The sequence below is a fragment of the Euphorbia lathyris genome, chromosome 2 (assembly GCF_963576675.1).
Source record: "Euphorbia lathyris chromosome 2, ddEupLath1.1, whole genome shotgun sequence".
Taxonomy (NCBI): domain Eukaryota; kingdom Viridiplantae; phylum Streptophyta; class Magnoliopsida; order Malpighiales; family Euphorbiaceae; genus Euphorbia; species Euphorbia lathyris.
Window position 1 is genome coordinate 3,298,412 of NC_088911.1, and position 23,527 is coordinate 3,321,938.

Below are 23,527 nucleotides of genomic sequence, written 5' to 3' on the forward strand. Positions count from 1 at the left end.
GATAAACCCGATTGGTAAGTGTCTTCGTCATGTACAACTGTTCAAGCTTGAGCCAAACCCCAGCAGCTGAGGTTTCCTTCGAAACTTCTCTTAGCACTTTATCGCCAAGATACAGGACGATCGTACTGTAAGCCAATTCAAGAAGATCTTCTTTCTCCTCCTTCGTCATTGTCGCCGGAAATTCCTTCTCGCCCTTCAGAGCCTTCGCAACCTTCATTTGAACCAAGATTGCCTTCATCCTCTGTCTCCATAGAGCAAAATCTCCCTTACCATTGAAACGCTCGATCTCGATCTTTGTAAAACCCATTGCTCTGTTCTTGATTAGCTCTGATACCAATTGTTGAACTACGCTTCAAACGATCAATCAACCACATAGAGAAACAAAGAACACAAAGATCACAGATTGGATTTTGAAACAACAATCAAAAGAATACACACAGAATTTACCCTGGTTCGGCTTAACTGCCTACATCCAACAACTTCACTAATCAATGGAGATTACAACAAGATTGAAACAGTTTCTCCTTTTCCAGAAACTCTCGTGTTTTCCCAATCCCCAATTCAGATTATCACAGTGTACACTTATGACTTAGTCTAAGAATCTCTCATATAAAGCTACTTCCCAACCCAGACCTTTTATAGCCTTTACAAAGTTGTGAAAATACCCAAAATATCCTTACTCAAAAATGTACAAACTCAGCAAGACCTACTGACCAGTGGTAACACAGCAAGACCATGTTGACTTGTATTATCACCTCAGTACCATGCTGACCACAGCCATGCTGATTTGATAACTCAGCATTCCGACTTCTTGATTTTACTCTTGCTGACGGGTTGACTTACAATTATGCTGACTTGATTACCCAGCATCATTCTTGTAATAGAAAACAACAACGACTTACAATGCTGACTTGTTGACTCAGCATCATCAGCAAGCAAGTGATTAAAAAACAACGACTTACACCTATCTTTTATGCTGTTTCTTACTTATGATTTATGAGAATTTCAGATATGCTGTGCTCACAGGATCGGATCGGATTCGGATTTTCGTGCTTTTAACGGCCAGAGATGAGAAGAGAGGCCTTTAAGCTCTTCAAAAGCTCAATGATTCCGGTCTCTCCGATTATCTCAACTTGATGTCGCCAGATTCTGATAGTGTCGCTGCTCTTGCTGATTTCATCAAATCTCTGTTCGGAATGCTTGATATATTGGTAGGATTAATCTAATTTCACTTAATTTTTGCATATAAAGTTCATGCCTATATCCTGTTTGATTAATGGATTTAAAGAGAAATTTGAATTGGATTGATACATAGTTTATAGTCCATAGTTGATTTTGAACAATTAACTTCATTGTTCATATCACAACTCGATGCGGAAAGCTTGATACCATTGTACTCTGAGCTTTTAATTTCACTTAATTTAAGCTCAGTTCATGCCTATATCCTGTGGATTTAAAGAGAAATAAATTCGAATTGGATTGATACATAGTTCATAGTCCATAGTTGATTCTGAACAATTTACTTCATAGTTCATATCACAACTCAATTCCGAAAGCTTGATATCATTTTACTCGTTATCGCAATCTGAGCTTTTGATTGATATGTGTTTCTGTATACATAAATTAATTATTTAGTTAATCAAAATTGCTTTATTATGCAATTTCGTTCTTCGTTCAATCAGTTAGTTTTATGAGATTCTTAGTGTTTGAAGTTTTTATGAGATTCTTAGTGTTTGAAGTTTTTTGAGATTTTCTGCTCTCAATCAGATGTTGAAAGAACAGTATATGTTTCTGTGCAGGTACAATGTAGGAGTTTCTGGAGTTCAAATGGATATTGACGCTTTTAAAGCTTCTGATCCGAGCAAAGTAAGTTTCTATTTGGATACATCACTGCACATATTTGATGAGGCTTATACTTATGGATAGCCTTATAATCAACCCGAGTTTTGGCTTGTTCAGGGTCGGTTCGTTAGAAAATTGATGAGTCTGGTTTGAGTTTGAGCTCAACATTCTGTTCGTGAGCTACTCACGAACTGTTCATGAGCTACTCACGAACTGTTCATGAGTTTATTAAGGAGTTTTGCTCATGAGCAGCTCGTTAATTTAGTTTTTGAACTTCAGTCGCCAACAACTCATTATATTCATTAATTATATTGATGTCAAATTTCTTTTGACAAGAAACTAAATAGTTCACAAAACTATGATGTTTTATATTTTCTCATTTATAGAAATATTATTATTAACCAAATAATCGAGTCAAGCATGCTCACGAGCGTGTTTATGAACAATATAATCGAGCTTGTTCATGAATCTATAATCGAGCATGCTTGCGAGTTTCCGAGCCGAGCTTCGCCGTGCTGAAGCTCAGCTCGTTTATAAATCGAACCGAACCCGATCGAGCTTTTATCGAGCCGAATACCAAGTCGCTCATGAGCGGCTTGGCTCATTTAGAACTCTATTTACGGGCATTTGGTATTTGAAGGGTATAAAGATAGGTATAAAGGTTTGGGATAGATAATGATAAAAATAATCGGGATTAAAACCAAATTTAACCCTAAAATTTCAAATCAAGATCAATTTTAGTCTTATGTTATCGAAAATTAGAAAACACTAGTTTAATTGGTATTTATTTAACGGTTACTCTAGACCTTTCAAATATCAATTATGTCTAAATATTTAGTGTATTACTATGTTGCATGGATACATGGATATGGATAAAGATACTGACACGAAAATATATACCGTAAATATTATTTCCAAAACATAACCTTTAAACGAAAACAGACACGGACACAAACACGCTACTAAAAGGGAGTATATGTGCAACATTGCATTAACATGCACATCAAATCTATAAATTAGATGAAAATACCTATAACGCCATCTGAATCAGAAATTTCAAAATACAGAATGGATAATTTTCAGTTTGATACGTATAACTGAAACTGTATTTATTAAATGACCAATGAATAAATAGTTTTGAACAAACTGGCCCTTGAACGTCAGCATGTAACACCCACTGCTCACAATTTCAGAGGTCAATAATTTGAGCAATTCGTAGCAGTGGCGAATACAAGATTGGTCTATTAGAGGAGCCGATTTTACACTTATATGTGTAAAAATAAAATTTTGCTAAACCGAATTTACTCGAATTTTTTTCGAATATATACCTAGATTTGGACTACAAAAGTTAGATTGGATCGTTTTTAACAAACTTTGAGAATTTTATCCCCGTCATATGTTAATCTAGATGAATTTCATAATTAAATACAAAATCAATGAGTTAATTAACCACTCTGATGGGAACCTTAATTAAATACAACCTCAATGAGTTATTTTTGTATTAATCATGTAATAATCCTCAATTTATGAAATCTCCAATTTATTAAATACTCAATCAAAATTCTCCGTCAAATCATCAATTTATCAAATACTCAATTAAAGTTTAATTAAATTAGTAATTTAGCACATCAATAGACTCGAACTTTACGGAGACAAAGGGACCGGAACCACCCCTTATCATGAACCACTCCGGAACCACACCTAAACTTCTCTATCATTAATAGAATATTGATGCAGGATTCAGCATAAATTTTAATTAAAATAGTTAAAAATTATATAACAGTAAAAGAAGTATTCAAACACAGTAAAAGAAGTATAAGTTGATGTCTCTTAAAAATAAAAACCTAATTATCATAACTAAAAACAATTAAATTGAAACAAACGCTCAAAACCCCAAATTACGCCTTACGCCTTACGTACAACAACAAACTAACCTTTAATCAGAGGATAATGGGAGCGTTCCAAACTTTTGGAATGCAAACCAAAGTTGACGATCAACCCTAAACGACCAAAGTTGAACAACATCATCGAAGTTAAAAAAGGAATTCTTATTCCTCCTTACAACACCATTCTAGCTGGAATAAGTATTTTTCAACTTCCATTAATCGGACAATTTAGCGAATGTTTAATGTTTTCAGATCATAATCAGTAAAATTTCTTAAAAAAAATCATAATCAGTAAAATGTATATTAATACATTCAATTACTTTAAAAGAAAATAAACATATCATATATTAAAATAATTAAAAATTATATAACAGTAGAAGAAGTCTTCAAACTCAGAAACAAAATTGAGTCTCATTAAAAATTATATATCCAGATTAAGTTGATGTCTCAAAATCAAAACCCTAAATTATAATAACTAAAACAATTAAAAATATAATCAAAATTTTACGAGTTATGAAAAACAATAAACAACAACTAACCCTCAATCAGAGGATTATGGGAGCGTCCCGGGCCTTTTGGAGTGCAAACCAAAGTTGACGATCAACCCTAAACGACCAAAGCTGAACAACATCATCCAAGTTAAAAAAGGAATTCCTATTCCTCTTTACAACATCCCTCCAGCCACTCCTCAAAGCATAAGAATAACTACTTTTCAACTTCCATTTAATAAACTTCAAATCACTTTCAGTCCCGCAAGGTTCAATTAATTTCACATCAAGTACCCCATCGAGATTACATCCTTCTTCCTCCTCCTCCGTCAGAAAACTCTTACTTTTCACTTGTTTCAGAGGGATTGTTAAACGATCATGATGCGAGTTTAAGTCTGTCATGAATATCGGTTTTGTTATGACTAATTCCACATTAGTCCCTCCTTTTTCTGCTATTTTTGCCTTCAGTTCGCTTGATAAATCTGCAGTAATTGCTTCTATCCCCTCCATCTTCCTCTTCGTCTTCGTCTTCGTATTCTTACTGTTTTTGCCTTTCTTGAATACTGGTTTTCTTGGAGTCTTTTTGTGGTGATGATCAGGAGAAATCGTTTTCTTGGAGTCTATAATTAGGCGATTGGCAAAAGCTTTTAACACTCTTATTTCCAGTAATTTGGTAGCCTCAGCGGGGTCTGATTGTTGGCGAGTTGTATGCACAAGTCGGTGAAAAGAGTCTCCGGCGTCGGAAAGACCCATCGGAGGTATCTTTTTTACCATTGTAAAGAAAGAAAGAAGAGAAAAAGTATGATCAGGGATGGATTCGTGTCAGTAATAGTCAAAATTCATTTTATATAGTGGAAATAGTTTTCCTAGGGCTAAGTAGAATTTAAATTCATTTTCATCAAAAAAAAAACGACGTAGCATTATCATGTTTTATGGTAATTAAATTAATTAAGGAATGTAATAATTTTTATATTCCTCAAATGGAAATTCTAGAATTTAAAATATAAATTTAATGTAAAAACGACGTAGCATTATCATGTTTTATGGTAATTAATAATTATACAATTCACTTTTTCTTCCTTCCATAAATTATAGACAAAAAATATATATATATAATTAAGTCCTTGAACTTTATATATTTTAAGAATCAAGCTCCTAATCAATTATTTTTTCACATGTTGATCATTGATTTTGTTATGAATTTGAACCTTATTTTGTTATGAATTTGACCCTTATTTAATTTTTTCAATAAATTATACTGACCCTGTTTGGCAAATACGGTTAGCTATTGTTAGTTTATTATATTAGCTAATTACCTTTCTTGTTAGTTGATTTGATTAGATGATTTAATTAGCTGATTGTGTAAATTTGTTTGGTAAACCTTAGCTGATTGTCAATAGCTGTTTGCGTAAATGACGGGAGAAAATCTGTTGTGCCCATTTCGGTGTCCCCTTCTATGTCCTTCTCATAAAAAGTGGTCATTTTAATTAAAATAATATATTTTATGAGCCAGGGGACCCACATGATTAAAAGTGGCCACTTTTTGTGAGAGGGACATGAAATGGGACACCGAAATGAGGACAACAGATTTTCTACATGATAAAGTATTTATTTGGAATTAAATGGTAATAATTAGATGTAAAAATATTATTCAAATTGTAATGCAATGTAATGTAATAAAGTATTAGGTTCTGTTTGGTACGCTGTAATGCAATATAATGTAATTAAAGTTGATGTAATCAAAATTGTAATGTAATGGTGATTCCATTACCATGTTTGGTTGATAAATTGTAAATAATTGATGAAATGTAATTACACTAGTAATGTTTGCTTCTTTAAATACAATTAAAATCAACGAAAATCGTGGAAAACGCAGAAGACATGAGAAAAACGTAAAAAATACAAAAAAAACATGAAAAATAGAAAAATATGAAAAAAAAATAAAATTATAATAAAAGTTTTGAATAATAAAAGTCGGTGAAAAAAGTCTCTCGGAGTCGGAAAGACCCATCGGAGGTATCTTTTTTACCATTGTAAATCAAGAAAAAAGATAAAAAAAGTATGATCAGGGATTGATCGGTGTGAGTAATTATATAGTGGAAAGAGTTTTCCTAGGGCTAAGTAGAATTTAAGTTAATTAAGGAATGTAATAATTTGTATATTCCTGATGGAAATTCTTGGATTTCAAGTATACATTTAATGTAAAAACGACGTAGCATCATCATGTTTTATGGTAATTAACCATTATAGAATTCACTTTTTCTTCCTTTAATAAAACAAAAGGCATAATTAAGGGCATGTTTGGCGATTAGCTCTTACCTGATAATTGGTTACTTTTTGGTTAGCTAAATTTATTAGCGGATTGTATTAAGTTGTTTGATAAAATTTAGCTGATTGCTAATAGATGTTTATGTAAAATGACAAATAAGGACATGATAAAGTATTTATTTGGAATTAAAGAGTATTAATTAGGGGTAAAATTGTCTCTAAAAAGAGATGGAACAATAAGCTAATTGAAAATACTCCTAAAATGAGCTTTTTCAAAATTAGTTTTTTGGACCCAATAAGCTATTTCAAACCTTTGAGTAGGCCTAGGGTCCACGACTGGAGGGGATCCAAAAAAATTTAGAGGTATAAATAACTTGATCGGAACCTTAATGAGTTAATTTTGTATTAATCATATAATAATCCTCAATTTATGAAATCTCCAATTTATCAAATACCCAATTAAATTTTCCGATCAAATCATCAATTCATCAAATATCCAATTTATCAAATACTCAATTAAAGTTTAATTAAATTAATAATTTAGCACACCAACCGGCTCAAACTTTATGGAGACAAAGGAGACCGGAACCATCCCTGATCATGGTGGTTCTGATGGCCGGAGAGGCCCTCCATGTCTCCGCCTTCATAGATAGCTTATTTCTTCTTATTATCGAACTTCTAGTTCTAGCTGGCGAGGAATTTATACTCCCTTCATTTTATTTTCTTTTGAATTTCAGAAGTTGCTTCAGATGCACTTCTACTGGATTTCACACTAACAAGTACGGGTGTGCATCGGTTCAAAACCGAACCGAATATTGAAATTACCAAAATAATTCACACCAATACCGAACCGAATAACATGTAAAACATAAATATAACCGAACCGAAATATTCGGCGCGGTTCGGTTTTAAACAAACCAAATTTAATTAAAAAATACAAACAATAAATAAAAATCACAATATTTTATTATTAAATTTAACTCGGTTCGGTTCGAACGATATCGGTTTGGTTAATAAAACCCTCCTTGTCTTGATTCCTAAGGTTGCCAAGCCTTCTTCCTTTCTCCAGATGAGACCCATCAGTCTTTGTAATGTCTTGTATAAAGCTATTACTAAGATTGTGGCTAATAGAATCCGGAAGATCCTTCCGGATATTATCAGCCAAAATCAAGGGAGCTTTGTTCCTGGAAGACAATTGATGGATAACGTTGTTATTGCCCAGGAGGTTGTCCATTCTATGAAGATTAAGAAAGGCAAGAAAGGGATCGTGGCTCTCAAGCTGGATCTGGAGAAAGCCTATGATAGGTTGAACTGGAGCTTTCTTCTGGATAGTTTAGCCAAAGCTGGTATCCCGGAGAACTGAAGGAATTTGATTGGAAAGTGTATCTCCTCTCCTGTTTTCCAGGTTATGATCAATGGGGATATGTCGGATGAGTTCTCTCCATCCAGGGGTATTCGTCAAGGGGATCCTATGAGCCATTTCCTTTTTGTTATTGCCATGGAAAGATTGTCTCACCTGATCCAAGAGGCGGTGAGCAAAGGGACTCTCCACCCTGTTTCCATCAACAGACATTGCCCCCCTGTTACCCATTTACTCTTTGCTGATGATGTCATGCTTTTTGTGGAGGGTAATGAGGAACAAATTAAGGCTGTGATGGATATCCTCGACTGCTTTTGTGAGGCTTCTGGCCAGAAGATTAACATCCATAAATCCCGTATGCTTTGTTCCAAGAATATGGATAATAGCTTGTGTAGAAGACTGAGTGAGATGTCTGGCATTCCCCTGACTCAATCGTTTGGTAAATACCTTGGGGTCCCTCTTCATAGTGACAGGGTGTCCAACGCCTCTTTTAAAGACATTTTGGACAAATCTAACGGTTTGTGTGCTAGCTGGAAAGCTAATTCTCTTTCCCTTGCATGTCGCCTTACTTTAATCCAGTTTATCAACTGCGCTGCTCCAAATCACATCATGCAAGCCTGTAAGCTCCCTGAGCCGGTCCTCAACGACCTTGATAAAATTAATCGGCGTTTTCTGTGGGGAGAGTCTGGGGATGGAAGGAAGATTCACCTGGTCCCTTGGAAGGAAGCCTGTCAGCCTAAGAGCAGGGGGGGTCTTGGTATAAGGCAAGCTAAGGACAATAATAAAGTCCTGTTAATGAAGCTTCTTTGGAGAATGTGGCAATCCCCCTCCTCCCTTTGGGTTCGTCTTCTGTGCGGCAAGTATAGGAAAGATAGAATCTTTGGTGGCCCGAAGGAGAGGGTTGTCAGCTGTTCCTTCCTCTGGAAAGGGCTTAGTGTTGTTTTTGCTGAGTTCTGTACGGGGATTGGCTTGGAGGTGGGTAATGGGAGATCCATTAGTTTCTGGTATGACACCTGGATTGGTGACAAACCATTGATTGAGGTGTGCATCGCCCCTCCGCCGAATGATCTCCTCTCCTGGAGAATCGCTGATGTGGTGGACTCGGAGGGAGACTGGATCTGGTCTAAGTTCGACTCATTTCTTAGCCTGGAGACCCTCCTTAATATTAGAGGTGTGAAGATTAGTAATCAGGAGGAGGATAAGGACAGACACTGCTGGGCCTTGACTAATAATGGTTCTTATTCTTGCAAATCGGCCTATGAAGCTTTTACCCCTAATAGGGCTGATCCTCCCTTGGAAATTTGGAAGTCCATTTGGGCCCTCAAAGTCCCCTACCGCATTAGGAGTTTTCTATGGCTGGGAGTCAAAGACAGGCTCCTCACGAATGCAGATAGACACAGAAGGCACTTGGCTGTATCTGGTTCCTGTAGCAGATGCAGCGGCCATATGGAAACCTTGTGCCATGCTTTGAGGGATTGCCCGAATAGTAGAAAGGTTTGGGAAGGGGTCCTTCCTCACCACATCCTTCCTTCCTTTATGGGGTTCTCTGATATTGACTGGTTCTCTGAAGGCGTTAATGGGAATTTGTTGGCCAGTATGGAGCACGGGGCTATTCTCTTCGCTATTATTTGTCACCAAATGTGGAAATGGAGGAATGAAGAGTTATTTGCTGAGAAGACTGTCTTTATTCCTGACCTCCGGTTTTACTTCTCGAAAAAACTCTCTGTTATTACAAAGAGTTTTGAAGGAGAGCCCCTGGTTCACCCCTCCCCGGTTAAAGAGGTCCAGTTAGTTGGTTGGAGGAAGCCCAGGGAAGGGGTTGTCAAGTTGAATACGGATGGCTCCTGCCTTAGTAATGGCAGAATTGCTGCTGGTGGAGTTCTTCGGGATGCTGGTGGCGTCTGGCTGGCTGGTTTACCCATAACTTAGGTACGGGCTCCTCCTTTACTGCGGAGCTCTGGGGGATCTTGTCTGACATTAAACTCGCCATTCGCATGGATGTTAAAAGACTTTCGGTGGAGTCTGACAATTTGGAGGCTATCAACAGGATTTCGGATAGACAGGCTGTTTGTCTTAAGAGTCAGAATCTCATTAAAGCCATCTTGAGGCTTCGTCCTGCCTTCGATTCTCTTACCTTCTCTCATATTTATAGGGAGCAAAACCGCGTGGCGGATCGCTTGGCAGCTGCTGGGCATGGGGGGATGTTAGGTGTTTCTACCCTTTCCGTTCCTCCTTCTTTTCTGTTACCTTCTCTTCTTGAGGATAGGATTGGGGTCAGTCTTCCTAGACTGATCCCGGGTTAGGTTTTTGTTTGTTTGTTTTTTCTTCTCTTCTTACCAAAAAAAAAAAAAAAACTCCGCAATAAAATATTTGAAATACTTTCAAAATATATCAATTTTAGCTTATTATCTCAACAACAATAAACAAAATTAAACTTGTAAATTTAAATATATGTGTATATATATAAAATATATGTAATTCGGTGCGGTTCGCGTTTTTTATATTTTTTATCAAGCTGAACCGAACCAAATATTGCTAAACCGAATTTTGCTAAACCGAACTTACTCAAATTTTTTTCAAATATATATCTAGATTTGGACTACAAAACTAAGATTGAATCGTTTTTAACAAATTCTCATTTGAGAATTATCGCCCGTCAAACGTTAATCTAGATGAATTTTGTTTGGTTCCTTTTCTTTCAAAACAAAAAATACAAAATCAATAAGTTAATTAACCACTATGATCGGAACATTAATTAAATACAACCTCAATAAATTAACTTTTTATCAATCATATAATAATCCTCAATTTATGAAATCTCCTCTTTATCAAATACCCAATCAAAATTCCCGATCAAATCATCAATTTATCACACCAACAAACTCAAACTTTATGGAGACAAAGGGGGCCAGAACCACCAGTGTTCATGAACCACCTGGAACCACACCTAAACTTCTCTATCATTAATAGAATATTGATGCAGGATTCAGCATAAATTTTAATTAAAATAGTTAAAAAATTATATAACAGTAAAAGAAGTATTCAAACGCAGAAAAGAAAACCCTAATTATCATAATAACTATAAACAATTAAATTTAAACAAATCCTCAAAACCCTAAATTACGCCTTACGAACAACAACAAACGAACCTTCAATCAGACGATTATGGGAGCGTCCCGAACTTTTTGGAGCGCAAACCAAAGTTGACGATCAACCCTAAACGACCAAAGTTGAACAACATCATCCAAGTTAAAAAAGGAATTCCTATTCCTCTTTACAACATCCCTCCAGCCACTCCTCAAAGCATAAGAATAACTACTTTTCAACTTCCATTTAATAAACTTCAAATCAATTTCAGTCCCGCAAGGTTCAATTAATTTCACATCAAGTACCCCATCTTTACCTTTATCGAGATTACATCCTTCTTCCTCCTCCTCCGTCAGAAAACTCTTACTTTTCACTTGTTTCAGAGGGATTGTTAAACGATCATGATGCGAGTTTAAGTCTGTCATGAATATCGGTTTTGTTATGACTAATTCCACATTAGTCCCTCATTTTTCTGCTATTTTTGCCTTCAGTTCGCTTGATAAATCTGCAGTAATTGCTTCTATCCCCTCCATCTTCCTCTTCTATTCTAATTTAAATATTCTAAATTCCAATTCATAAATCCTAACCCTTAGTTAATAATAATATATTCTAGACTCATAATTTATAAACTCTAATTTTTAAAATAAATTAAAAATAATGAACTTTATTAGTTTGACATAATTCAAAATTAGAACTTGACATTATTGTATAAAGTTTTTCAAATGTTAATTTATATTCCCCATTTCCTATTAGGGATTGTAAAACCAATGTCATTTCCTTAAAACCAGTTCTTTGTCATTTAAGTTGAGTATCTGTAATCAATTGAGTTCAGTAATTTATAATAATTTATTATTATTATTATTTTATTATTATTATAACTATCATTATTATTATAAGTTTATTTATTTTAATTGTTGCTATTTTTACAGTTTAATATTATTATTTCAGTTTAGTAACATTTAGTTCAGTTCTGTAACTTGATTTCATTTCAGTTTAGTAACAAATTTTATCTTAAAAAGATTTTGGCATAGAGAATTCAAAAGGATACTATTACTTACCTGTTAATTATTAGAGCGTTTAGAAATAGATTCAAACAAAAAAAAACATATTTTTACAAACCAAAAAGTGAAAATCCAAAACACAATGCTGAATTAAGGCCTAATCTTACCAGCTCTCCTAAATTGTAAAAAAAAAAAAAGTTGTTTAAACTTCAAAAATGTTAACTATCTGCTCTTTCAGTTTGTTTATTTGGAACAAATTACCTCATAAATACCACAATCTGATGTTCTAATCATGCGTCGACACGTAGGGCGGAGACAGGAGGGGGTCCGAGCCCCCCGGCTGCTAGAACCATCATAATTACGAGTAGTTTCGGTCCCCTGTTTTCATAAAATTTGAAGTTGTGGTGGTTCCGGCTCCCTGTTTTCAAGAAATAATGATTGGGTGTTGAATTAACACTCCAAAATTGGCTCAGGTTCTGTTAAGTACCCCCTAAATCCAAAATTCTAATTTTTCTGTTAGGTCATTTCTAAATCCAAAATTCTAATTTTTTTAGCCTATTAGGCCCTCGTTGAATTCATTTTCTAATTTCTTTTTTTTTCCTATTAGGCCATTTTTAAATGCAAATTTCTATTTTTTTTTTTATCAAATAGGCCATTCTTGAATCCGATTTTTTCTATTAGACACAATTTTATTTACATGTTAAAAATCTTAAACACAATATAGCTTAATTTAAAAAATCTATATTGGTACTTAAAAATTTGTTCTTGACCTAATTATAACATATATACATACGAAATTTTTTAAATAAGTTCAATTTAACAAAAAAAAAAAAAAAATTACGCACCACATGTAAAATCGGCCATTCCAACCGAAGTACTCGTCACTACCGACACATGACATTTATAAAGTAAAAAATTAGTTCTTGACCTGATTATAACATATATACATATGAAATTTTTAAATAAATTCAATTTAACAAATAAAAAATTACACACCACATTTAAAATCAACCATTCCAACCGAAGTACTCGTCACTACCGACACGTGACATTTATAAAGTAACCAATGTCGAAGATTGATATAAGATATATGATTTGGCATTAACTATCAGTTCGATCTTTTAGTTAAGGCCCAAGCATATATCTTATATTAATATAAGACACACCCTCACACACAAATGCTCCTTGGGCTTGCAGCGTGCATAAGGTTGCCGGGACTCGAACCCTTAACCGTTTGGTCCTAGAGGCTCTGATACCATATCATGGAACCGATTTAACTAAAAGATTGAACTTATAGTTAAGACCAAATTATATATCTTATATTAATCTCCGACAACCACTACCAACATGTGATATTTATAAAGTAATTTATTCTAAAGAAAGAGGTTCAAGATTTATTCATAAGGTTTTGAACCTCAAGGTACGGCTATTATACAAATGAAGCATTTGAAATAGAGCATCAAATTCATTTGTCCTCTCTCTCTCTCCTTCTCTGTTTATCATCTTCTTCACTTCAATTCAGCCTCATAACTTACGAAGGAGCTTACAGAAGTATCTAGAAACTTTTTAACTAAGGAAAAAAGCTTGTTTCATTTTCACCTTCTACTGTTAAATCATCAATGGCAGAACAAAACAAGAGGTAATTCTTCTTCACTCATATGGAAATTAAATTAATCTTCCATATCTTTTATGCCTGTTTCTTACTTATGATTTGTGAGAATTTCATTATGTTCCAGATATGTTGTGGTCACCGGAGCAAACAAGGGGATCGGATCGGATTCGGATTTGGATTCGGATTTTCGTGATTTTAGCTGCCAGAGATGAGAAGAGAGGCCTTTAAGCTCAATTCGGTCTCTCCGATTATCTCAACTTGATGTCGCCGATTCTGATAGTGTTGCTGCTCTTGCTGATTTCATCAAATCTCAGTTCGGAAAGCTTGATATATTGGTATGATTAATCTGATTTCACTTAATTTTTGTATATAAAATTCATGCCTATATCCTGTTTGATTAGTGGATTTAAAGAGAAATTTGAATTGGATTGATACATAGTTCATTGTCCACAGTTGATTTTGAACAATTAACTTCATAGTTCATATCACAACTCAATTCGGAAAGCTTGATATCATTGTACTCGTTATCTCAATCTCAGCTTTTGATTGATGTGTTTATGTATACATAAATTGCTTTATTATGCAATTTCGTTCCTCGTTCTATCAGTTTTGTGATATTTGTAGTAGATTTTATAAAATTCAATGTTAATTGTTAATTCTCAACCAGTTTTATCAGTGTTTGAAGGAAGAAAATTTCAAATAATCATCTTTTGAGATTTTCTGCTCTCAATCAGATAGATGTTGAAAGCACAATATGTGTTTCTGTGCAGGTAGACAATGCAGGAGTTTCTAGAGTTCAAATGGATACTGGCGCTTTTAAAGCTTCTGATCCGAGCAAAGTAAGTTTCTATTTGGATACATCATTGCACATATTTATGGATAGGCTTATACTCACGGATAGGCTTATAATCTAGCCGAGCTTTAGCTTGTTCAGTGTCGGTTCGTTAGAAAATTGACGAGTCCGATTTGAGCTCGAGCTCAACATTCAATTCGTGAGCTCCTTACGAACTGTTACTGAGCTCCTCACGCACTGTTCGTGAGCTTAACATGCACATCAAGTCTATAAATTAAATGAAAATACCTTATAATGCCATCTGAATCAGAAATTTCAAAATACAGAATGGATAATTTTCAGTTTGATACCTATAACTGAAACTGTATTTATTAAATGACCAATGAATAAATAGTTTTGAACAAACTGGCCCTTGAACGTCAGCATGTAATACCCACTGCTCACAATTTTCAGAGGTCAATAATTGGAGCAATTCGTAGCAGTCTCGAATACAGGATTTGTCCGTTAGAGGAGCTGATTTTACACTTGTGTGCGTAAAAATAAAATTTTGCTAAGCCGAACTTATTCAAAAATTTTCGAATATATATCTAGATTTGGACTGGAGGGCGAGCCTTGGCGCAACGGTAAACGTTGTTGTCGTATGACCAAGAGGTCACGGGTTCGAGTCTTAGGAGCGGCCTCTTGCCAAATAAATTGGCAGGAGAAGGCTTGCCCCAAGTACACCCTTGTGGTGGGACCCCTCCCCGGACCCTCGCTCAGCGGGGACGCGTAGTGCGACCGGGCCGCCCTTTTTATATCTAGATTTGGACTACAAAAGTAAGATTGAATCGTTTTTAACAAACTTTGAGAATTTTATCGTCTGTATATGTTAATCTAGATGAATTTTGTAATTAAATACAAATGAATGAATTAATTAACCACTCTAATCCGGACCTTAATTAATACAATCTTAATGAGTTAATTTTGTATTAATCATATAATAGTCCTCAATTTATGAAATTTCCTATTTATCAAATACTCAATCAAAGTTCTCGGTCAAATCATCAATTTATCAAATACTCAATTAAAGTTTAATTAAATTAGTAATTTAGCACACCAATAGACTCAAACTTTACGGAGACAAAGGGACCGGAACCACCCCTGATCATGAACCACTCCGGAACCACACCTCAACTTCTCTATCATTAATAGAATATTGATGCAGGATTCAACATAAATTTTAATTACATAACAGTAAAAGAAGTATTCAAACACAGAAAAGAAAAATTAAATAATCCATCCTACTCTAAATCCAGATTAAGTTGATGTCTCATTAAAATAAAAACCTAATTATCATAACTAAAAACAATTAAATTGAAACAAACGCTCAAAACCCTAAATTACGTCTTACGAACAACAACAAACTAACCCTTAATCAGAGGATTATGGGAGTTTCCCAGACTTTTGGAATGCAAACCAAAGTTGACGATCAACCCTAAACGACCAAAGTTGAACAACATCATCGAAGTTAAAAAAGGAATTCTTATTCCTCCTTACATTCCGGCCGGTCGTCAAAGCATAAGAATAAGTATTTTTCAACTTCCATTAATCGCACAATTTAGCTAATATTTAATGTTTTCAGATCATAATCAATAAAATTTCTTAAAAAAAATCATAATCAGTAAAATGTATATTAATGCATTCAATTACTTTAAAAAAAATAAACATATAATATATTAAAATAATTAAAAATTATATAACAGTAAGAAGTATTCAAACTCAGAAACAAAATTGAGTCTCATTGAAACAAAGCCTCAAAACACTAAATTATCATAACTAAAACAACTAAAAATAAAATCAAAATTTTAGAGTTACGAACAACAATAAACAACAACTAACCCTTAATCAGAGGATTATGGGAGCGTCTCGAACCTTTTGGAGTGCAAACCAAAGTTGACGATGAAACCTAAACGACCAAAGCTGGACAACATCATCCAAGTTAAAAAAGGAATTCCTATTCCTCTTTACAACATCCCTCCAGCCACTCCTCAAAGCATAAGAATAACTACTTTTCAACTTCCATTTAATAAACTTCAAATCACTTTCAGTCCCGCAAGGTTCAATTAATTTCACATCAAGTACCCCATCTTTACCTTTATCGAGAATACATCCTTCTTCCTCCTCCTCCATCGGAAAACTCTTACTTTTCACTTGTTTCAGAGGGATTGTTAAACGATCATGATGCGGGTTTAAGTCTGTCATGAACATCGGTTTTGTTATGACTAATTCCACATTAGTCCCTCCTTTTTCTGCTATTTTTGCCTTCAGTTCGCTTGATAAATCTGCAGTAATTGCTTCTATCCCCTCCATCTTCCTCTTCCTCTTCGTCTTCGTCTTCGTATTCGTACTGTTTTTGCCTTTCTTGAATACTGGTTTTCTTGGAGTCTTTTTGCGGTGATGATGATCAGAAGAAATCCTTTCCTTGGAGTCTATAATTAGGCGATTGGCAAAAGCTTTTAACACTCTTATTTCCAGTAATTTGGTAGCCTCAGCCGGGTCTGACTGTTGGCGAGTTGTATGCACAAGTCGGTGAAAAGAATCTCCGGCGTCGGAAAGACCCATCGGAGGTATCTTTTTTACCATTGTAAATCAAGAAAAAAGATAAAAAAGTATGATCAGGGATTGGTCGGTGTGAGTAATTATATAGTGGAAAGAGTTTTCCTTAGGGCTAAGTAGAATTTAAGTTAATTAAGGAATGTAATAATTTGTATATTCATGAAATGGAAATTCTTGGATTTCAATTATAAATCTAATTGTAAAAAGGATTTCAATTATAAATCTAATTGTAAAAACGACGTAGCATTATCATTTTTTACGGTAATTAATTATAGAATTCACTTCTTCTTTCTTTAATAAAACAAAAAGCATAATTAAGGGCCTGTTTGGCCATTAGCTCTTAGCTGATAATTGGTTACCTTTTTCGTTAGCTAATTTAGCGGATTGTATGAACTTGTTTGGTAAAACTTAGCTGATTGCTAATAGCTGTTTGTGTAAAATGATAAATAAGGACATGATAAAGCATTTATTTGGAATTAAAGAGTATTAATTAGGGGTAAAATTGTCTCCAAAAAGAGATGTAACAATAAGCTAATTGAAAATACTTCTAAAATGAGTTTTTTCCTTTTTGGACCCAATAAGTTCTTTTAAACCTCTTTTCACCGAACACCACTATTAGAGAATTGGCTATTCAAAACCTCTAAAATGTCTCAAACCTCTAATTTTACTTCAAAAAGCTATTTAGCAAACATGGCCTAAGTTCTTGAACTTTATATATTTTAAGGATCAAGCCCTTGACCAATTCACATGTTGATCATTGATTTTGTTACAAATTTGGCCCTTATTTAACTTTTTCGTCGAGTTTGGAAGATGAGAAGATTAATTTGGTGATTCGAAATCACATAAAGGGAGAGGAGAAGATCGAGCTTGGAAGAACCTCCTCGAAATTAATTTCGGTAATTTCTTGTTACTTTTTACTCTCTATCTATCATAATCAATAAATTTTTATTTTTATTTGTCAACGTCAATAAACCGAATTTCCGTAATGATGTGTACCGCCCAAACTCGATGGAAAAGTTAAATAAGAATCGAATTTATAACAAAATTAATAATCAATGGCTCAATATGAAAAAATAATTAATCAATAGCTTGATTCTTAAAAGAAATAAAATTCAGGGATTTAATTAATGTTTTTTTCCTTAATTAATGAATGTAATCATTTGTATATTTATGAAATCGGATTTCTTGGATTTCAAGTATACATTTAACTGTAAAAACGCGTAGCATTGTGCTGTTTTATGGTTCTAATGCTAAAATCACGAAAAAGGAGAGAAGAATACCGAGCTTGGAAGAACCTACTCGAATTTCTTATTACTTTTTACTCTCTATCTATCCTAGTTAATAAATTTTTATGTTTATTTGTTCACGTCGATAAGCTGAATCCCCTAACGATGTGTAATGTCAAACTCGATGAAAAAGTTAAACAAGGGTCGAATCTATAACAAAATCAATAATCAAAGGTTTAATATGAAAAAATAATTGATCAAGAGCTTTATTCTTTTAAAAGAATACAGTTCAGGGACTTAATTATGTTTCTTTTACCTTAATTAAATGAATGTAATAATTTGTATATTCATGAAATTGATTTTCTTGGATTTCAAGTATGCATTTAATTGTAAAAACGCGTAGCATTTTGCTGTTTTATGGTAATTAGTAATTATACAATTCTCCCTAAAAAAAAATATACTGTCTAAAAAGCTTAATACATCATTTGGCCCTCACTTTTTATGGTAATATATCACTTATGCCCATCATTTACCTAAAAAAGTTTAGGCCTTGTTTGGCAATTAGCGGTTAGCTGATAGCTGGTTACATTAGACATTGTAAAACATTTATTTGAGATTAAAGAGTATTAATTAGGGGTAAAGATGTCAATAAAAAGAGATGGAGTAATAAGTTAATTGAAAAACTCCTAAAATTAGTTTTTTGGATCCAATAGGGGTGTACATCGGTTCAAAATCGTACCGAACCGAAAAACCGAATATCGAAATGATCAAAATAATTCACACCGATACCGAACCAAATAATAGGTAAAACCGAATTAAAACCGAACCGAAATATGCGGTTCGGTTCACTGAATAAGCCGAATTAAGTTAAAAACAAAAATTAACAAATAAAAATCACATTATTTTCTCATTAAATTTACCTCAACAACACAACAACAACAATAACAAAGCCTTAGTCCCGAAATGATTCGGGGTCGGCTAACATGAACCATCATATAAAACCGTGAAAATCAAGTGGTGTCAGCGACACAGATTCGCTCTCTCCACTCCGTCCTATCCACTACCATATTTTCCTCAATTCCCAATAAACTCATATCACTCTCGATCACCCTCCTCCAAGTTTGCTTAGGTCTTCCCCTACCCCTCACCACTACATCCCTTTGCCACTCTTCGGTTCTCCTAACCGGCGCATCAAGCGCTCTACGTCTCACATGGCCAAACCACCTTAGTCGGTTTTCTCTCATTTTATTCTCAATAGATGTGACCCCTACTTTTGTCCTAATTATTTCATTACACACCCGGTCCTTTCTCATGTGACCACACATCCATCTCAACATACGCATCTCCGCCACCGACATCTTATGGATGTGGCAGTGTTTCACTGCCCAACACTCCGTGCCATATAACAATGCTGGTCTAATTGCCGTCCGGTAGAATTTTCCCTTCAATCTATTAGGCATGCCGGGATCACAAAGGAAACCCGTAGCACTCTTCCACTTCGACCAACTAGCTTTAATCCTATGAGCAACATCTCCATCTACTTCTCCATCCGTTTGGATAATAGATCCTAAATACCGGAAGCAATCCGAGGCCTGAACAACTCTCCCATCTAGGATGATTGTCCCTGCCTCCCTACTCCTACGGCCGCTAAACTTACACTCCAAATATTCTGTCTTACTTCGACTCAACTTAAAGCCTCTAGATTCTAGAGTTTGCCTCCATAGTTCCAACTTCATCTCCACTCCTTCTTTCGTCTCCTCAATCAACACAATATCATCTGCAAACACCATGCACCATGGTATACCATCTTGAAGTGAACTTGTTAGTTCATCCATAACGATGGCAAAAAGAAATGGGCTTAGTGCGGAACCTTGATGCACTCCAATCGTAATAGGAAACTCTTCAGTCTTCCCAACACTAGTACGTACACTCGTGCATACTCCCTCATACATGTCCTTTATGATGTCAATATATTTCCGCGAAATGCCTTTCCTTATCAAGGCCCACCAAAGTACTTCCCTTGGTACCTTATCATATGCTTTCTCCAAGTCAATGAAAACCATATGCAAGTCTTTCTTCTTATTTCGATAGTGCTCCATTAATTGTCTCATTAGATGGATGGCTTCCATAGTTGATCTTCCCGGCATAAAGCCAAACTGGTTTTCCGAGATCTTCACCGTCCTCCTTAGCCTTTGTTCAATCACTCGCTCCCAAAGTTTCATAGTGTGACTCATTAATTTGATTCCCCGATAGTTGGCACAATCTTGGACATCGCCTTTGTTCTTATACAAAGGGATTAAGGTACTTTTCCTCCATTCTGATGGCATCTTATTGTTTCTCCAAATTTTGTTGAAGAACGCCGTCAACCATTCGATTCCTCTTTCTCCCAAACATCTCCAAATCTCAATAGGGGTGCCATCAGGTCCTACTGCTTTCTTCAACTTCATCTTACTTAATGCCATTTTGACTTCACCCTTTTGAATTCTCCGCAGGCATTCATGATTTATCATATCGTGATGGGTACTTATATCTCCAACATCTTGTTGGCGATCTCCATTAAATAAGTCATCAAAATAGGACCTCCATCGTTCCTTGATATCCTTATCTCCAACTAGGACTTTCTGGTCCACATCCTTCACACATTTAACTTTTCCGAGATCTCGCGTCTTCCTATCTCTCATCCGAGCAATTCTATATATGTCTCTTTCCCCTTCTTTCGTATCCAATCTTGTATACAGATCCCGATTCACCTTTGCTCTAGCATCTCGTATGACCTTCTTTACTTCCCTTTTAGCCTCTTTGTATTTTTCGTAGTTCTCGTCACTCCTACATTTCCCCAATAGTTTATAGGATTCTCTCTTACTCTTTACTGCTTGTCGTACTTCTTCTGTCCACCAAGATGTGTTCTTACCCGGTGGCATGCTACCTTTAGATTCCCCTAGAACTTCCTTTGCTACTTCCCTTATACTATGCTCCATCTTATTCCATATCGAATCTATATCTGAATCCATATTGCAAGTCCAAATATCTTTTTTGGTCATCTCATCCACAAATTTTTGTTGATTCTCCCCTTGCAATTTCCACCACTTAATCTTAGTCTCTATTTGAGGTGTTTGTTTTCTTATACATTTCCTACTTCGAAAATCTAGCACCACTACTCTATGTTGGGTTGTCGTACTCTCACCAGGGATCACCTTACAATCAATATAACTCTTTCTCCAAGCACTCCTTACTAAGAAGAAGTCAATTTGGCTCGCATTACCGCCACTCCGATAAGTCACTAACTGAGATGTTCTCTTCATAAAAATTGAATACTCCTAAAATATATTTATATTAGGATATTATTTCAATAATAATAAAAAATAAACTTGTAAAATCAAATATATATGTATATATATATAAAAGAATATAATATATGTATAATTCGGTGCGGTTTGGTTTTTTACATTTTTTATCGAACCGAATACCAAAATACACTTAAAATTAAAACTGATATTGAACCGAATTGTTAAAAAAACCAAACCGAAAAACCGAATTCAATCAGTTCGGTTCGATATGGTGACTAAGGCCCTTACTCTGTTTGTTACCCAGCCTCTTAGGCCATGTCTCCTATGTACAAATATAATGGGTTTTTTTTTTTTTGAAAGATACAAATATAATGGTTAATTTATAATAAATTGACACTTTTTACTGTAACATATTGTTTCATATTATAATTTCATTAAAAAATATATTATAAGGTCTCTATCTTTTATCAATATTAATCATTTGGTCCTTTTATTTATTCTTTTTAGATTTTTAACCGAACATATATTGGTTTTCAGGATAATCATAGTATTATACAAAATGGTCATATCACTCTATTATTTTCTGTTTGTTTATGTCAAATATAACGGTTAAAAATCTAAAAATAAACGAACAGAAGGATCAAAAGGTTAATATTAATAAAAGATGAGGACTAAGAAATTATTTATATTCTATTGTTGCTATTTTTTATTTTTATATTCAAAAATTATATTAAACACTGATTTTTATAATTTTTTATTGATTAAGCTTGTAATTTTGAATTTTAACGAACGTTGAGTCTTTTATTAGCAATTTATCAACGGAACCGTTAATGAGGGGTTCAATGTACGTGAAAATTAAAGTTCATGGATTTAATTTGGAAAAATAAATGATTTGGACTTCATCCTTAAAACAATGAAAGTTCAAGAGTTTAATTATGGATTTAGCCTATATTTTAAATTTAGAAAAGTACAAAAATAAACTTTGTGGTTTGACGGATTTGTTAAGACAGTTCATGTGGTTTAAAAGTCTACAAGTATGGGTTCTGTGCTTTGTGAAACTTTTTTGGTCAAACAATACTTATAATTTAGTTAATTTGCAAAATAAAACATTGTGTTTTGACTAATTTGTAACTCAGTCTTTATTATTATTATTTTTTGGTAGAAAAGGAAAGGAAAGCAAAGCAAAACAAGCAACTACACCGGGATTAGCCTAGGAAAGCTAACCCCAATCCTATCCTCTAAAAGAAGAGGAGAAAGAGCGATAGGGGGAACGGTAAGGGTAGAAACACCTAACACCCCCTCATGGCCTGCCGTCGCCAAGTGATCTGTAACTCAGTCTTTATAATTGCTCTAAATTGATATATTTTGAGATAAATAGTCATGACAATAATTTTTAATTAAATAATTGAGCTTCTAAACTACACAAAACACACTCCATGTTTGCAATTTTTAAAAATAGGTGACTACCTTTGCAAATAGACCAACCCACGCTTTCATTTTAATTTTATATGCAATGGAGTATGTAACACTTTGCATTGAGATTTTCACAAATTGAGTTTCTAAGTGAAGTTATAAATTATAATCTCATCCATTAATCAAAAATTAAAATTCAATTTTGAAATTAATATTTGAAAATGAATTAGATCTCAACGACAATTAACGATTAAAAGTAATAAACATAACAGTACTCTAAGAGTAACGCCCAATGGATTAATATCACATGAATTTCTTTTTTTTCTTTACACCATTCATTTCCAATGTAGTGATAAGCAAAACAATTTCTATTAGCCGGATATATTACTTCCGAAGTATTGTAAAAGAAAAATACTATAAAATTTCTCTTCCAAGGATAAATTCTCATTGCATCTAATCATATAAAACAAGATATCCATTTTTAATAGGGATAAAGTACCAAAATAGGCTTAAGATTTTTGGAGAAGTACCAATTTAGGCTCAACGTTCAAAATAGCACTAATATAAGTTTAACGTTTACAATATAATATCAATTTAGGCTTAACATTTACAATATAGCATCAATTTAGGCCCCACTTACAAAATAGCACCAATATAGGCTTAACGTTT

At 34.3% G+C, this 23,527-nt stretch overlaps 1 long non-coding RNA gene across 2 annotated transcripts; it reads left to right on the forward strand.

Annotated features, from left to right (window-relative positions):
• The first annotated feature begins 13,354 nt into the window (after positions 1-13,354).
• LOC136220816 (uncharacterized) lies at positions 13,355-23,177 on the forward strand. Of its 2 annotated transcripts, XR_010684734.1 has the most exons (4): positions 13,355-13,571; positions 13,669-13,879; positions 14,315-14,383; positions 22,608-23,177. It is a non-coding gene; the product is annotated as an uncharacterized lncRNA (long non-coding RNA). The 2 variants fall into 2 exon arrangements; XR_010684733.1 differs by lacking the exon at positions 22,608-23,177 and having other exon boundaries at positions 14,315-17,135.
• The last annotated feature ends 350 nt before the right edge of the window (positions 23,178-23,527 follow it).